Below are 12,841 nucleotides of genomic sequence, written 5' to 3' on the forward strand. Positions count from 1 at the left end.
ATAGGATTGTCCTGTAGAAATATTAAAAAATAGTGAATCACATAACAATTTTGGTTTGCAATCACAAATGTTGGAATATTTGCAAGCTATACTACAACGCTATGTTGAGCACTCAGCAGGAGTAAGGCATAGCCTTATGCTATACACAACTGATATTTTATTTATAAATGTTGATTTTTCAGTTATTTTAAAATTTTAGCCTTTTTTAAACGGTCTCTAGGGGGCTACCTTAACCTACGCCATTCCCCGAATAAAACATACTGAAAAAAAATGAAATGCCTACGTTAAGCTTTAACTATCCTGTTGAACTTCATTATGTTTCACAATCATGTTTTACTGTTTTACTTCATTGGGTATAGTTTACTTTCTGTAAATCAATAAAAACATTGAACTCTGTTGAACTTAAAAAAAAAATGGGCTTGCAGTGACCTTTCCTGTTTTTTCCATTTAATTTTGAATTTAATTCAATTATGTGATAATATATAGCCAGATCATTGATAACAATTGCTGCTCTTTAATTTGAACCTGCTGACCTGTTGTAGTGGTTTCATTTAGTATGATGCATGCACTACCTAACCTGTGTATGTTCTGTAAGTTTGTAGCTAAAATTTGAATCTACTGTGCATTACACATGTATTTCCACGTAAAAAAAACTACTACTCTTATTTAATCCTGCTTAGTATATAGTTTAACTTTGCAGGTTTTCCAAATGATTATATAAACGTTACATGACACTAGATTGTTTTTGTTACAGTGTTGGATGACCAGCCTGGTCTAGCTTGACCCTTACAGGTACCCATAGGCAAGTTTCTTCTTGGCTGTACAGTTTTGGGGTTAGGCTTATTCAGAACAAAGAAAATGAATATAGTTTAGGATTGTACTTCAAACATACCTGGACAGACATGGTTAATAACATACTCTACCCTTTCCAACTAATGATATCGACCCAGTCCGTTAGCAGACACACCTTCCTTTGTGCTATTTAGTTTGTTATGCCATGCAGAAAATTGTGATGTGTAGTTGTGTAAAACTAACAATGCCTTCCTAGCCAAGGCTTGTTGGTAGGATGTATGAACTCTGGCATAAACTTCTTCTCTAACAATATAGTACGGAAAACAATTTGATTTCTTTGTTGCTCCCCGGACGTGTTTTGCGCACCCCGCCTAGTGAGAATCTGTTGTCTTGGTTTGCTTAGCCAAGGTATCATTTACACCTGGAGGCTATGTTTGCCTACAAAAGCCATAAAAAAGGTCAAACAGGTTGTCGTACCAACAAGATTCCTACGGGAATCATTCAAGAGAGTCAATGCTATGTTTTCTTAAGTGTATTTGTCTTCCTGCTTTATTTGTGACTTGTGTGTTTTTGGTATCTCGACTGAGTGAGTTCAGGAAGCCGCACCTTATTATGATTTCCGGATGTGTTGTTCAACCTTGGCTTTGACAGAGAAGATGATGTCATGCAGGACATGCTCTCCAGCCTGGTTGGCATATCACCTTGTTTTTACCATACCTTTCTACCAACTGAAATCCATTGTTGTTTTATTTATTTTTCCTTCCAGTTCTAAATCCATCTCACCTTTACATAGTTGAAGGAAAGGTATCGTTACACAGCTAGGACATATAGAACTATACATGGAACTGTGTTGTTGATGAAGGCACTTACATTAATATTAAATTTATAATATTTACATGCTACGTGTTTTTTTTTTTTTTTTTAAGCCCACACAAAATGTACAATCTGTATCGGCAGACCGGTGAGACTCGGGTCACATGGCCAAGATCTTAAATTGTCCATGTTAATGAATATTGCTGCACATATTAAGAAAATCAGCTTTAGGTCATGTACAAAATGTAGTATGTTTTACTAATTTCCATTTTAGTTACATAGGTATCTTCTCTAGTCTTCTTGTTTGTGGATAAACAAAGTCATGCACTCCTTATATAGACTTTGTAGTTAAGTTCTTGATAACATCAAACAAGCCTTGTTAGTTTAAAGGGATTTAAGCAACGGGCCTCTCCTAATTTCTCAGGCTACGCCCTGTCCCTTTGGTCGTGAAAGGCAAAATTGTCAGGAGAAAATTCTTTGATGTCCGTCTATGGATTGCCATTCTAGTTGCGGTGAGATTGGCTAAGCATTCTGAGAGTTATAGTTAATGGCAGTTGGAATGCAGTTGGATGCCTGTTACTGTATGGGAAAGGAAAAAAAAAACACATCCCAGTTATATTTTCCCACCGCAATCAAATTGGATTTGGGTTCTCAGTAGAGTCTAAATTGGTAGCACACCAAGGATCCTGACTCATTGTAAGAAATGTCAAAGCGCTGCTCTTGTAGGTGCAAGATAAAGCTGTTTTTAACAACTTTACTCTTTTAATCCTTGTGTTGAAACAGCTTTGAAATGGCTAAGTCAAGCATGCCGTCCTTGGAGTAATGGGTTTAAGGGGAACTTCACAGGGTTCCTGTTCCTGGAGTCACTATGAGTTATTCTGGGTTGTTTGCCTAAGAGAGGATGCATGTTGTAGTTGCACAGTCTTTGCTGAAAGGCCCTGAATGAATATTGTTCATTTCCCTGTTTTACTGCCATTTGCATGTTGCTGGGCAAGTCAAGGAAAATTACTGTTTGGGAGAATGTGCGTGTTCATTCTCTAGGTTATGAATAACTTCACTATTATATAATACTTATATAATAAGATGATTATTAACATATATGTGCAGTACAAAGTGTGGCTGCACTTAAATCACTGCCAGAGTGTATTTAAATATATTTATTTAAAACAAAAAGATATTTTAACATTTTACATAAATGTATTATTTTAAAGTTAGGTTTTCCAGCATTCACTATATTTGTGTCTATGAAGGGCATGGCAGGACATTTCATGCAAATGTGCCAACATTTTCTATGATCCCTTAGAGAACACTGCATTGCAACACTCCCAAACAGGAATCACATGACCATATTAAGATGGAGATTCCATCTTATTGGTGCATTTTGACATGTGATTTTATTGAAAGCTGGAGAATCCATCTTATTGGTGTATTTTGGTCATGAGACCATATTAAGATGGACATTCCATCTTATTGGTGTATTTTGGTCATGTGACCATATTGAGGGGCAGGGACTATCACTTATAAGGAAGTGTATGGACACTTCAAAATTTAACCTCTCTGGATTTGTTGAGCTGCAAGGAAGGTGGTCTACATTATATCTTCAGGCAAGCTGCAAAAGAAAATCCTGATTCATCTCCTGAGGAAGCCGCTTGTCTGGTGAAACGCGTTGAGAGAGGGATATATTGGGAAGCTCTTGCTGCTGGACGGTGGACTTTCCTGTGCCTGGTTTTATGCTGATTACTTTGTACACGCTTTTGTACATTTCATCTGTTGTAAGTGCGATAATTTACTTTATCCACTTAACCGAATGATACTGTGCCATTGCTGTTGTGTTTTTATATTTTTTAGCTATGAAGAATTAAAGAATATTTTATGATGAGCTAATTTACGTCATTGGAAATGTGAGTGCATTACTTACCTGCAATACTGCTAAGCCCCTATTTGCATATGGAATTACACTATTTTTTGTCAAATATCTCTTTTCCCTTTGTGGATGTGCGCCCCATTTGGAAAAGTTATACAGGTTATTAAGGAACGCTTATTTGGGTGCTGCTGCCTCCAGAATGACCGGAGGGAATGGTGAATCAGAACAGGCAGAGTTCCAAATAGCGTAATCAGGAAACAGTCCAGGGTCAGGTACAGGCAGCAAGACAAAGTAGCATGGTCAAGGTATAAGCCAAGATCAGGTTCAGAATAAGGACAGGAGCACGGCACTGGGAACGCTATGTAACACACAGAGCATTTCAGAATATTTGAGCGCTGCCATAAGGGAGCTTGGTGGTTTTATAGGGATCACAGACGTATGACGTCACAACCGTAGAGCCAACCTTCGTGCCGCCCCTCACACTGTCTCTAGAGGGAGATGGTGTTGGAAGCGCCACCCCTCTAGAAATACTTTCTCCTTTCACGCCTCCATTCTCCTCCTGCACACAGAAGGTTGCATTAGAAGGTTTTGTTTTCCCTTTTTTATGTAATAATGGATATTTTTTTTGGGGGGGGCTGTTTTTCAATTTAAAACAAGTTTAGGAACCAATTCATTAAATATAGCTCACTTTTCTTATTAAGTGGTGCTTTAGTAATAGACTTATACTACAAGCAAAAACTTAAAAAAAAACAATGAACTATTAATATTGGTGACAAATAGACTTATGCATTCAGATTTGCATGAAGTTGGCAGATTGGGGTCTTTGTACAAAGCCCATTTAGGTGGAAGTTTGTGCCAGGTTATGTCCAAGGAGGTGTAGGCAAAGATAAAATATAGAAGAGAGAAGCTGACAGAGAGAAGATAGAAGATGCGGAAGTGAACGGCAGTGAATTTCATGAAACAGAAAGAGCGTGAAAAATAGAGTAAATGAGAGCGTGGGTGAATGTGGGCACTGGGCAATAAATTTCATTCTTGAATTAATGGGAAGGGAACAAAATTTGTTGCCCGAAAATGAATGGGACAAAAACGAACCAAAAATCGGTAAGAATTTATTTTGGCCCATTTGCAAGTCTAGGCAAAGCAAGGGACTGTGCAATGCACGTAGTGTGTTTTTGTTCTTGAAATACTGTTCCTGAATTGGGTTTAACACAGTTGCACATTGACACAACCGGCAAAACCTCTAGTTTGTATACAACACAAAACAATACATCATTAATATTGATGACAAATTAGGCAGTTGAAATTGGGTTTAAGTTGCACGTTTACACTACCAGAAAAACCTTTTAATTTTGGACAGCGCAAATAATAAATCAGGGAAAATGAGGCAGGGCATGGCACTGTGCACAGTGTGTTTAAGTTCTTATAATGCTGTTGCTGAATTGGGTTTACGACAGTTGCACATTTATTGTACCAGCAAAACCTCTACCACTTCTAATGGAAGTTTCATTTCTCTACCACCCTCTAGGTAAAGACACATAATTTGTCTCAATTCTAATCAATGTTTCATTAACAAGTCTTTTTTTTTCCTTTTTAAGAAGGTATGTAGACCTGCAAGAGAAAGCATTGGAAGCAGTCAACACAGTGTCCAGAGCTCCCACCTCAGCTGACACCTATGAATGCAGTATGCAGAATTCATACACTGCATCCAATGTGTGTGAAGGATTTACATTTTACATACTACTGAGCAGCCCCTATATGAATGAGTTCACAAATCTACTTATTTCTCAAATGCCTAAATGCACAGATGTCACTGCCTGCCAGGAAGTGCTGCCACCTGGAGGCCAGTACAGTAAGGTGCTGCTCGACAGTACAGACGTGTACACAGCGTGGTACCCGGTAGCCAGCTAATGCTCACCCTAGATTGTGAGCTCCTTTGAGCAGGGCCCTCCTTACCAGTTGTCCCATATTGCTTCTGCTGCCACTCTCATCTCCTTCCTTACGCTGAGGTATCAATTCATATGGCGAATTGTCTAATTTCTGGAGACATTTGTTCTTATACCGTGTGGCTGTATGTGTGTCTGCCTGTGCCCTACAGCTGCTGCCGCTTTATCACTGTCCTTACTCTAAAGGATACATTCATCAAAATTGTCTAATTTTTATGGAAATTTAATCTCATACAATGTGGCTGGATTAGGGTGACCACAATTTATTTCTGCCATTTAAGGACACACTATGAAGCGCATGAGATCACACACACAGGTGTGTGTGTGTATATATATATATATTTGCGTTAGACATGCATTTTTAACTATATAATATTTTATTGATTTATTGATTATTGATTTCAAAATAACAGCTGAACTAGCAGTTTCTTTAATATTAGCCTCTGCTGCCGAATTACAGTATCTCACAAAAGTTAGTACACCCTTCACATTTTTTGTAAATATTTGTTATATCTTTTCATGTGACAACACTGAAAAATGACACTCTGCTACAATGTAAAGTAGTGAGTGCACAGCATGTATAACAGTGTAAATTTGCTGTTCACTTAAATATAACTCAACACACAGCCATTAATGTCTAAACCTTGGCAACAAAAGTGAGTACACCCCTAAGTGGAAGTGTCCAAATTGGGCCCAGTGTCAATATTTTGTGTGGCCACCATTATTTTCCAGCACTGCCTTAACCCTCTTGGGCAATGAGTTCACCAGAGCTTCACAGGCTGCCACTGGAGTCCTCTTCCATTTCTCCATGACAAAACCACGGAGCTGGTGGATGTTAGATACCTTGTGCTCCCCCACCTTCCATTTGAGGATGCCCCACAGATGCTCAATAGGGTTTAGGTCTGGAGACATGCTTGGCCAGGCAATCACCTTTACCCTCAGCTTCTTTAGCAAGACAGTGGTCATCTTGGAGGTGTGTTTGGGGTTGTTATCATATTAGAATACTGCCCTGTGGCCCAGTCTCTGAAGGGAGGGGATCATGCTCTGCTTCAGTATGTCACAGTACATGTTGGCATTCATGGTTCCCTCAATGAACTGTAGCTTCCCAGTGCCGGCAGCACTCATGCAGGCCCAGACCTTGACACTCTCACCACCATGCTTGACTGTAGGCAAGACACACTTGTCTTTGTACTCCTCACCTGGTTGCCGCGACACACACTTGACACCATCTGAACCAAATGAGTTTATCTTGGTCTCATCAAACCACAGGATGTGGTTCCAGCAATCTATCTCCTTAGTCTGCTTGTCTTCAGCAAACTGTTTGCGGACTTTCTTTCGCATCATCCTTAGAAGAGGCTTCCTTCTGGGACGAAAGCCATGCAAACCAATTTGATACAGTGTGCAGCAATGCTGGCAGCACTCATACGTGGGGTGTACTTACTTTTGTTGCCAAGGTTTAGACATTAATGGCTGTGTGTTGGGTTATATTTAAGTGAGCAGCAAATTTACCCTGTTACACAGGCCGTACACTCACTACTGTACACTGTAGCAGAGTGTCATTTCTTCAGTGTTGTCACATGAAAAGATATAATAAAATATTTACAAAAATGTGAGGGGTGTACTCACTTTGTGAGATACTGTATATTACTATAAGCCCCTGCTGCCAATATATATAAATATTAGAGCCTGGTGCCAAAATATATATATAATCACTCCCTCCGCTCCTGCACCAAAAAATAGGTATAGATCAAATAAACACATAAAACAGCACTTGCATGTATAGATCAACTGAATAAGACATAGATACTTTATATTTGCAGGTATGCAAATATAAAGTATAATGTATAGATCAACACATTAACACACAAACCCAGCTTTGCATGTATAGATCAATTGAAATTCACATGTGAACTCAGGACTGAATCAGACATACAAATCCTGTATTTGCAGATATACAATAACAATGTATGGAAACATAGCATTTCAGGTATAAATCAACAGAACAATACATTACATTTATTAACCCCTTAAGGACAATGGGCAGTCCCTAAACCCATTGAAAACAATGCATTTTGAGCCTATACATGTACGGGCTTTGTCATTAAGGGGTTAATAAAGCGCCGGCTGATTCCGCAGCACTGTCACAGTCAGAAGAACAATTAAGAAACACATACAATAACAAACTGGTGCAAACAGAACACACAAGCCCAGCATTGCAGGTATAGATCAACTAGAAATCACATGTAAACTCAGCACTGAGGGTATAGATCAAATAAACACATGGGAACAGCATTGCAGGTATTGATCAACTGAATAAGTCATACAAACCCTGTATTTGCAGGTATGCATAAATATTGTATGGAAACATGGCATAGCAGATATGGAGCAACAGAATAACACACAAAGCCAGCTTTGCAGGTATAGATCAATTGGAATTCACATAAAAACTCAGCATTAATTGTATAGATAAAACCCCTAACTTACAGGCATAGATCACAGGTTGCAGAACCCAAAGCCAGCCCTGGCATCCACACTGCCCAAATAGAACCTGACCAGCACCCAGATAACACACATAGGACTTGCCATCTTTGTCCCCAACAGCCCAGCATGAGTCAATGTTGTCCCCAAACAGCCTGGCCTGTGTCATCTTTGTTCCATAAACACCCTGCCTGTGCCATCTTGGTCCCCAAGGCTCAAACACCCTGCTTTTGCCATCTTTGCCTTTCCACAAATCAATTATACATCTATGATACGCAGTCACTCACTAATTCACACTTTAATTCATATAATTCATTCACACAATCATTTATTCTCTCACTCATTCATACAATTCATCCACACATTAATTCATACTCTCACTCATTCAGACAATTCATCCACACATCAATTCATTCTCTCACTCATTCACATAATTCATCCACACACTAATTCATCCATTCTCTCACTCATTCTCACTCTTTATTTAAATATTCTTACTGCCCCTTTTCTCACTTTCTCACTATCTACCCCCTCTCCCTCCCTTCTCACTATCTACCCCTCTCCCTCTCTTCCCACTATCTACCCCCTCTCCCTCTCTTCTCACTATCTACCCCCTCTCCCTCCATTCTCACTATCTATCCCCTCTCCCTCCCTTCTTCCCTTCTCACTATCTACCTCCTCTCCCCCCTCTCTCACTATCTACCCCTCTCCCTCCCTTTTCACTACCTACCCCCTTTCCCTCCCTTTTCAAAATCTACCCCCTCTCCCTCTCTTCTCACTATCTACCCCCTCTCCCTCCCTTCTCACTATCTACCCCCTCTCCCTCTCTTCTCACTATCTACCCCCTCTCCCTCCATTCCCACTATCTACCCTCCTCTCCCTCCCATCTCACTATCTACCTCCTCTCCCTCCCATCTCACTATCTACCGCTCTCTATCTACCCCGTCTCCCTTCTCACTATCTACCCCCTCTCCCTCCCTTCTCACTATTTATCCCCTCTCTTCTCACTATCTACCCCCTCCCCTCCCTTTGTCACTATCTACCCCCTCTCCCAAGCGGTTGCTGAAAACTTCATAAGCGACTGCTCGGCGCCCCTCTCCTCCGCTTCAAAAAATAAAAAAAGATGGTGGGACCCGGGACTTAAAAAAGATTGCAGGACTGTCCCGGGCAATCTGGGACATGTGGTCACCCTAGGATGGATGTGTCTGCCTGCCAATACCTGCCAAGTGCTCTACTGCTGCTCCAACTACATCACCTTACGCTGAGGGATCAATTCATATGAATTGTCTAAGTTTTGTAGAAGTTCAGTCATATGCCATGTGGCTGGATATGTCTATCTGCCAGAGCCTTCCCACGTAAGCAGACACTATTCTTTTTCTGACTCCCTCTTAACCACCTAATAGATTGTAAGTTCCCTATAGCAGGACCTTCTTATATTTCTGTACCAGTATGTTTTAACATGTTTATGCTATTGGGGTATGAAATCTGACTCATGGAAGAAATAAATGTAATAAAATAAGTTTAATGTGTTAGGACATTGAGCTACTAGTGACTAGTCACTAACTGTAATGTATGTGCATCTGGCACACCAACCATTTGAAACACTTGAATACAACTTTTAGATGATATATTCTCTATAATATATAAAAGCTTTATTTTCTGTTTGTTTTCATCAAGTGTTTGTTATATTCATTTGGTTTATATTTAGCTACACGTGATGTAGTTTGTATGTTAGGAAAAAGTTGGATGGTTTGATAATGTCCATTGTTCATCAAAGCAGTAAACTCCTCTATTATTTTATATTAAATATAAACAAATATAGTCTGTAGCTACATGATAATCAGACTGCCTGAGTAGGTCCCAATGCAAGAACTACGCGTCTCCTGAAAATGGTTGGATAATATTTATGCAAGATTTTATTTTTCTATCAAGAGCCACAAATATTTCAGCATGCCATGTATTTTGGTTCTACGCATCTATATTCAGAAATGGGTTGTCCCTTTAAGGCATATATAAGCTAATGAAAAAGGATGCACAATGCACAAAAGACCTTTGTTTATCAAGGTGTCTATCAGTGTTCAAACATAGCTGGCGGGAAGTATGTGTCTCCATATCACAGTCTTATCTCTTCCTATATTTATTCACACACATTCATCAGTCACATGAGTTTGCATTACCACATCCAGGCTGGCTTTAAAAGTCCTGTTACTATTGCATTGTGAAGTCATTATTATATTCGCAACTAGGAAAACATCCGATTTGCAATTATGGGATCAAACCATTTATGTAACTAAAGGGTGGAGTATTTTAAGTTAGCTATGTACATATCTAGAGCAAATGAAAATTATAGAAGCATTACTTAGAGTGAAAAAGGAGAACATGAGTAAATATATTGGGTGATACCCATAGATTAATGTTAAAGATATATATATATATATAGATATAGATATAGATATACAGAACTGTACAGTATTAGAAAGGTGTGGAAAAAAATGCAAAAGTAAGACTTTTTCAAAAAATAGGCATGCTCATATTTTTTTTTTATTATTTAATAATGTTCACTCACTTTGCACTTTGTTTTTTTTAAGCATTCTTTACAGTATCTTTTCACACCTGCCTAAAACTTTTGCACAATACTGTATATTATATCAGTATACGTAATAGCGTTAATGTGAAAAAGAACTTTTACATTTAAGGCTTTCACCCTCTTGTCGTAGCGTTCCTCTTTCAGTTTCCATCCCTGCCATACTTTGTTAAAGTGTTGACATTTATAAATGCTTCTATCATTAATTATTATTATGTATTGCTTTACATAGCACCATGATCTTTGGGTCTTCCTTCTCTAATATTTCCTGGGCCCTGCACGGCACCCATTAAAATGTTGAAATTCGTACGTTTCCGCCCTTTCAGCTTTCAATTAATGAATCTATATTTACAATCATGAGGTCGCTAGGAAACTTGAATATCTTATTTGGAGGGTACACCCTCCCCATTCCAGGATGCCACTGCCTCCAAGCTGTACATATTGATTTATCCTGTAACCCACAAACTCTTTTAGTAGCCCTTTTTGAACTAGCTCCAGAATACCTTTATCTACCATGCATGCATTTCACACTGCTTTATCACACTGCCTGCTTAATGTTAAGTTAGAAGTAGTACCCTTCACTGATCCTCGCAACCCCCCCCAAAAAATAAAAAATAGAGAAGCATGTAAGGGGGCAAAATCCGTATAAAAATACAAAAACAATTACATGTGGGTTATTGTTGCTGAACATAAATGAGGGTTTTTCATATAACCCATAACTATACATACACAATGGTAGCAAATGAAAGGCCTAGCCCTCCAAAAAAACAAACAAACAAAAAAACAATATATAATTTGTGTGGGCAAATTAAGTATAAAATGAATGAATCAAGATTAAATATATAGTAAAAGTATCAACATTTTTTCATCACTAAGGTGGGAAATCCCCCGTCATAAAGGGATTAAGCATAGTAGTTTCCACACTCTTCCCATTCTTCTAATATACTCATATGAAATGTGGGTTGTTACTCTGGGACCTATAGAAACATATATCTCTGAATATTCTTACAAGAAAAAAAAAGGCATATCTATAAGAAGGTTCTTTCTTAAGATGACCCCAGTAGAGACATTAAGTGGTTTAAGACATTTACAGGGGGTGTCAAAGGGAACAGGGGGATAGTTGGCTTGATCTGAAGACTTTGAGTCATTATCTGAATTATTTTTGTGGGTTTGTAGTGCAATTGCAAATGTTACCAGCAGGTTACTTAAACTTTGGGAAATGTTTATACCCTTAGTGAGTCGATTTTGTGTTCCTTCGATGTTCTGCGTAGTCTTTTTTTGGAATGTGTGTTGGCCAGGTCTAGCTAGGGTGCCTTGTGAGTGTAGACTGCCAACTGCTAGTCCACTTGATTCAACTTGATTCAGAATGTTGTCAGTCTTCCACTGTGTTATGTGACTTTATTTGCCTGGGTTGAATATTCAATGGCTTTGAGGTCCATGAGAATATTATTAAAACCGAAAAGACAGAGAATGAATGTTGTTAAAGATAATTTTAGCACTTGTAACTTTTCCACTGAGTCATTGACCAATGGATTTTTCCTTTTCCCACAGTGGAATGAAACTCAAACTTCATCCAAATCCATTAATTTTTTTGTGTTCAGAATTTATTGTATGTGCTATATACGCTCAAGCTATATAATAAAAAATGGTCTCTCCAATTAAAATGCTGGCCCAGCAATGGGAGATTGAGGAAACTGGGCATTTTATTATATTTATGGTACACGGAGTGCCTGGATATTATGCTAAACTCTTTCTTACTCTATATTAAAGAAGCTATTTTTTTTTGTTTTTATACAATGAAAGTTTATCACAGTGGCGGGTCATTAATGCTATAGTGGGTCAAATTATTTCCTAAAATCTTATGTTTTTTTTCCTCAAGACCCCCCAGAGCAGTGGGAAAACAGCGAGCATGTAAATCAAGTCATTACATCTAAATAATGATGGTACTTAAGCAGAAATTATCTGTACTTAGTGAAACAGCTTCCTGCAATTTGAAAGTAAACATCCAATAACTGTGCTAACTAGAGTGTTTTCATTAATTTTGGCCCTTTATGGAGGTTTTACATCCTGAATAAACAAAATTACTTTTCAAGACATTCTGCTGCATGGGGGTCTTAATAAGGCATCCATACAACTCATTGAAGAAGAAGGTCTTCCGGGGGAACTGTTAAGACGCCTAACTAAACACTTTGCCATTGATCTAGATCTAAAAAGTTAATCTTCTGGCCAAAGTGCTGTGCTCAGGCCAGGTTTGCTGAGATTGTCTATCTATATTTTGGCTATTCTGTTGCCTTAATCTTGAGTTTATTGCTGTACCATTCCACATCCATATTAATGTGTAAACTCAAGACAAAGACAATACATTGA

The sequence above is a fragment of the Spea bombifrons genome, chromosome 4, assembly GCF_027358695.1.
Source record: "Spea bombifrons isolate aSpeBom1 chromosome 4, aSpeBom1.2.pri, whole genome shotgun sequence".
Classification (NCBI taxonomy): Eukaryota; Metazoa; Chordata; class Amphibia; order Anura; family Pelobatidae; genus Spea; species Spea bombifrons.